Source organism: Benincasa hispida, chromosome 12 (genome assembly GCF_027475165.1).
Source record: "Benincasa hispida cultivar pf3 chromosome 12, pf3_genome.v1.1, whole genome shotgun sequence".
Lineage (NCBI taxonomy): Eukaryota > Viridiplantae > Streptophyta > Magnoliopsida > Cucurbitales > Cucurbitaceae > Benincasa > Benincasa hispida.
This window is the reverse complement of record NC_143489.1, coordinates 54,451,094-54,456,915: the sequence shown is the minus strand read 5'-3', so window position 1 is coordinate 54,456,915 and position 5,822 is coordinate 54,451,094. Positions and strand designations below refer to the sequence as shown.

Below are 5,822 nucleotides of genomic sequence, written 5' to 3'. Positions count from 1 at the left end.
CTACAGTGAGGAGAGTTCAGCTATGGGCTTTAGTGGAATCACTCATTAGTTAACGAATTGGGGTTAAATCGGTCTAATGAGTTTAGCTGATTAATCTAGGATCGTTGGAGCCCATGATCTGTAGGTCCACGAGGTCTCCCTACTAGCTCGTAAATGGATTAGCTCTAGAATAGCGTGATAAGTTAATTTGAAGTGTTCAAATTAGAATTAAATGGAATTGGAGAAATAATACTTAAATATGATTTAAATATTTGAAGATGGTATTGTGTAAAATTAATTTAATATTTGATATTAAATTAATTAGAATTATTTAAATTGTTTAAATAATTATTTATTAATTTTATTAAGAAAATTAATTTATGAAATTAATTTTGTAAAATTAATAATATTTTAAATTTTATTAAATGAAATTGATTTATGAAATCAATTTCGATAAAATTAAAAAAGAAAAAAAAATCACAAAGTTGGAAAAATTGGATTTTCCATTGTCTTCATGTAGCATTTGAAGAATGATTCTTCAAAGGTAAGGGTATTCTTATCCCCTTTTTCAATTTCTTAATAAGCATGTTGTAATTAATTTAAATGCATAATATTTTGTTCAATTATGTAAAGTTTATGATTCTCTAGAATTAGGATTTAGGACCGATCATATCTATAGTGTCATCAGAATAAGATACCCAGCCTTTCTGTCTCTCTCTTATATTCAAGATATGGTTCTTTCAATTTCAATGGTTGTATCTTATTTAGCTATTTTTCATCGTCTTTCCATTTAAGGTTTCTATAAATAGTGGTCACTTTCTAAAAGATTTTGGGGGCTTGCACGTGCATTTGCTGTCTCTATCTCTCTCTTCTCTTCTTTTCTTTTCTTTTTCTTTTTTTTTTTTTTCTTATTCTTTGATTGCTTTATTTTCGACTCAAAATGTGGACAAGAAACATGAATATACTCAAAACATGAATAAGAAACATGAATATACTCAAAATATACATCCTACTCTCCTTTCTAAGATTCATTATCTTACCCCTTTCCTATTTTCTCTCCCTTTTCCTAACATTTCAAATTTTGCCTCTGGTTTCCATACACACACTTATAAAACATGACCTGATTGTAAGCAAAAGAAACGGAAAGGCTTAGAAGTATCGGTATCTTCTTCAAACAGGTTTTCCGTGTCATCCTCATCGCTACTATCTTCGTTAGTCCTTGGCATACAATCATTTGTAGGTTGACTACTTTCTCCCGTAATATGAAGTTTTCTTAGTTGTAGTCCAAAATCCTCGTCTAACTGAAATCCATCATTTTGGTGACGTGGAGGTATATACTTCTTCTCCGATCATATCTGCTTTCCTTCTTTTTCCAGTATAAGGACAATGTTTCCGTACGTGTCCCCTCTCTCTGGATCCAAAAATAAGTCTTGGTCGGAGTTAAAAAGGGTCCAAAATGTTTTTCCTTACACTTCCGACATTCTGGCACGACAACCTATCTAATTCGTTCCCATTCTTCAGATGCCATGTATGGAATAGGAGCCCAATAGTACCGCTATTTTTCTTCTGGCATGGTTGCATTATAGCTTCCTGTTTTGTTTCTCCTAAAAAAAATAAAATAAATGTAATTGGATTGAGCATCTTCTGATGATTACATTCATACACCATTATGATGCCAACAAAAATGCAAATAGAAAATGAAATAATAGAACAATCTCAATTTCTATAAACATTATGGGATGACCTTGAAGTTTAGTCATGAGGTTCTCGAACGAACCTCCACACGAGATGGAAAACATCTTGAAAGTGAATTGAATATAATATGTAAAATATGTGGAGTGTTAAATATCAATTTTGTAATTTATTTTTAAACGACCCACCCTATAACTAAGTATAAACAATGATTATTGATCAATTTTCTTTAAAAGAATACAAATTAATTTCCAACATAATAACTAATAAATTAATATACAAAAATTTTAAAGAAAAATAAGAAGTAGAGATAATAATCCAGTGCTTAAGAGTCTTTTATAAAAATAAGAATAAAAATAAAAATAGAGAATAATTGAGACTTAAAATTGGTGTAGGGAGCCAACCATAAAGGGAGGACCCTCCAAAAATAGGCGTATGCCGCTTATAGCGGCGAGCACACGGTATTCTTTAGTAAAAGGCGAAAGAATAGTTCGCTCTGTGCCCACCGCACGACTCCGTGGCTTCAAATGTGAAGACTGATAGGTTTATATAGGCACTAACGCATTCACCAACCAGCTTCTTTTCGATGTGGGACTTGGGAGTTGGAACTTCCAAGGGCATTATTGACATTTTCTCTCTTTTACAGGATTTCCAAGCTTAGCAACCAATATGACATAGCCATGTGGCATTTCATTCATCACTATTGTTTATTCCGTTTCTTTTTCTTTTGTTAATGTTCATGAAATTTCGAAATATGATGGTCTCGTGGCAAATATCCAACTCGATCAAAATATTCATATCTCAATTTTATGAAAATATCGATATCGATGAAAATTTCGACAATTTTTATGAAAATTGATAGAAACTATTATAATCAGTTACTAAAATTTTGATTGTACCTGTATTAGGCTATAATTGATCATTTTTAATAATCGTTTCTATAAAGTAAGACAACATTTAGATGTACAAGGTAAAATATCTATGAAATGTCCATGTGAGAATAGAAATTTAATAAAAATAAAAAATAATTACAAAATAATATCTAACATTGATTCATCAAATTCAAATTTTTATGATGGTTTAGTAGAGTTTTAGTATAAAAATGTTCAATAAGCTATTTAAAATGTGTTCATTGTCATTATCTAATCATTTAGGGAACGAAACCCTGCCTATTTCCACAACGATATGATATTGTCAGTTTGGATATAAATCCTCGTTACTTTACTTTTGATATCATCCAAAATGTCTAATATCAATGGAGATAATTTTTCTTGCTTATATACTCATGATCAATCCCTTTCCATTAATATCATATTTTGTTTTGCACTTCTCATACAATCGTGCCATTGGTCTCCTAATTAGGCTTAATATGTGTTGTTAAAAAACTTACTATATGCCGTTTATAGGTTATTAGTGAATCAAGATCAATTTCACAATGATAAATTTATGCAAGAGTTAGAGGAAAAAAATACTAGATCACCTAAATAAGTTTTTGTTAGAGTACAGTTACCGTGCAAATGTTCATCTAATTGTTATGATGATCCTACAATAACATAACATCACAATCTGAGTTTGTACTATCAATCTTGAGGTTTGAAGTTCGAACACCTACCCATGTATCGTAAAAGAAAATGCAACATAAAGTGAAGGAACATAAATTCCAAATTTTGTCTAAATTATTTTCTAATCCCAGCTCAAACTACAATTTTTCATATAAAACCTACAGTACTCTATTATTCATTCATTCATTTATTTAGATTTGAACTATGCTTCAAAATGAAGTGTACATGATCAATCTTCTATGCATGATGTTAAAAGTATAGGAGTTTTGAAAACTAAACGGACTATATACACAAAATTTGCTCAAACTTCAACATCAAAGGATGTCACTTTTGTTGGCATGGAGAATTCGCACACACGTACAATCATCGTTGTTAGCGTAGGCCCTTCGTAGGTTTACCCTATCGACTTGTTTCTCGAGTCTAGGTCTCGTTTTTCAAATGTACTAAAAATTAAATATTATATATGTTTTTCAAAATAAAAATAAATAAAACAAAAGTATATGTGGTGAATAATTCTTTATATATATATATATATTTGAAGATTTAATAACATAGAAATATGAAATATTTGTTCAAGTTGAATGAAAAAAAAAAAAAAAGTTACATTCCTATAGTCGTGCCTTGGGTTAATTGGAGAAATAAGGACCTTTTAGAACTTAATTGGGTAAAAGGCGTTGTTTTCACAATATTTAGGGAAAAGGGAATGTTTCTTTGTTGTTATTTAAATGCGTCTCTTGAAGAGACGCATTCAACATTATTTTATTCTTTCTTTGACCGGTCTCTCCTAAATGCGTCTTTTCAGGAGACGCATTCAAATAATTAAATTAAAAAAAAAAAAAAAAAAAGGTGAATGCGTCTTCTGAAGAGATACATTTAATATAATGGATGCAAAACCGTTTAGATACGTCTGTTCAAAATGAAATTTTTTAGATTGGATTTTAAAAAAATGATTCTTTTAACCTAAAATTAACGATAAGATTTGTAATTACTTTTAACCCTAAAATCATCCATATCGTTAGTCTCTTTTTTTCATAGTGATAATAATGTTACTCATTTTTTAATAATATAAACAACAATGTTACTTTGATTATGAAATTTCTATTCTTTGATTATAAGTACAATTTTCTTTATTCATGACCAAAAGAAGATCCTCTATTATGCCTAGATCGATATTGTTAAGTCACATAGTGTCCACGATCGCCACCGCCTCTTACATTTGATGGTTGGCCCTCTTCTGTAATGTGTATACCCTCTCCACGATGTCAGTATGTCACGTACGGATCATGAACATCTAGACGGACATGTGAAGTTTACCCTTCTTCCACACTTAGTGTACTAAGGGTTGTTGGAAAAAATTCAAATGTTAAGGAGAATGGCATAATGGAACTATGTGTAAAATGATCGAGTGAGGTTGCTGGATATTCATTCTGAACATTAGGTTGAATAGAAACATCCTGATGTCTTGCTGGATCACCTTGTTCTTCCATTGGAACATCACCATCAAAATATCGCACTCGATATATAGAGGTGAGTCTATGCAAGAGCAGTTAATATAATATTTGGTAAATCGACCTGAAAAAGAATTGAATAACAAGTTAATTGACTTTAAAAATTATTTTAGTATGCAATTAAGTAATAAAATTAAACAATCCTAGTAAATAATAAACTCATACCAACAAGTGATAGGATGCTTCTACTTTCATTATATATCGCCTGCTCACAGTGGAATACCATTCATTATATCCAGGCCTAGTATCTACACCATTGTTAATAAGAGGTCCATTAACAACCAAATTTTGACGATTTTTTCCATATCGAAATTTGAGGAGCCAAATATGCAATCCAGTCTCACTCATGCCTACCTCTTAGATCGTGTGAATGGAGTTGAACGTCTGTATTGCAAAAGTGAGAAATTTGTTGCAATGTCCTAAATTGACGCATCACACAATCTGGGTGATGCCACTCCACAACAAAAAAGCATATGAGTGGACATCTGGATGTCCATATCTTATTACCATCGAGATAATATGGCAGCAATAGTTGGATGAGATGATTGTATGGCTCCCAAATAATCTGTATGCATATGTGTCAAAATATGAATGAACCAAAAGATCGAAACATTATTAATATATAATATATAATTGAATATAATATCAATTGGTTAGGCATATGTGTATCTAATATGTATCTATACTACAGTAGAACATGCGTCGATGCTCTGATGACAGAAAAGTTGTCATTCCATCTTCAACAATCACAAGTTGAATATTAATTATTAGTATTTCATAATGAAGATAACATTAATAAGGTAAAAATGCTTATCGTACTGCAAGTAGTCTGTCACCCAAGTTGTTCTCATATTGGTGGAGTCATCGAGGCGCTAAAAGAGGAAATTGATCCCATGCCCAAATATGTAGCAATAGAAACGAGCCTGCAATGTTTTTGTCATCTATAAATGCACCCTTCCACAGTTGCCTATATAACCATGCAAGACATCCAGCCCCCCAACTGTACGTCCTAGCAACATCAAGATCTACTAAGAGAGAAAGATACATTAGGTGCACCATGCTATTGGATTTGTCGGGAAAT

At 31.4% G+C, this 5,822-nt stretch overlaps 1 long non-coding RNA gene and 1 other non-coding gene across 2 annotated transcripts; both read right to left on the bottom strand.

Annotated features, from left to right (window-relative positions):
* Nucleotides 1-941: 941 nt before the first annotated feature.
* LOC120068123 (uncharacterized) lies at nt 942-2,193 on the bottom strand. Its single transcript, XR_005479096.2, has 2 exons — nt 2,076-2,193; nt 942-1,583 (listed from the first exon to the last, which is right to left on the bottom strand). It is a non-coding gene; the product is annotated as an uncharacterized LOC120068123 (long non-coding RNA).
* LOC120068697 (U5 spliceosomal RNA) lies at nt 2,069-2,186 on the bottom strand. Its single transcript, XR_005479325.1, has one exon. It is a non-coding gene; the product is annotated as a U5 spliceosomal RNA (small nuclear RNA).
* Nucleotides 2,194-5,822: the final 3,629 nt, after the last annotated feature.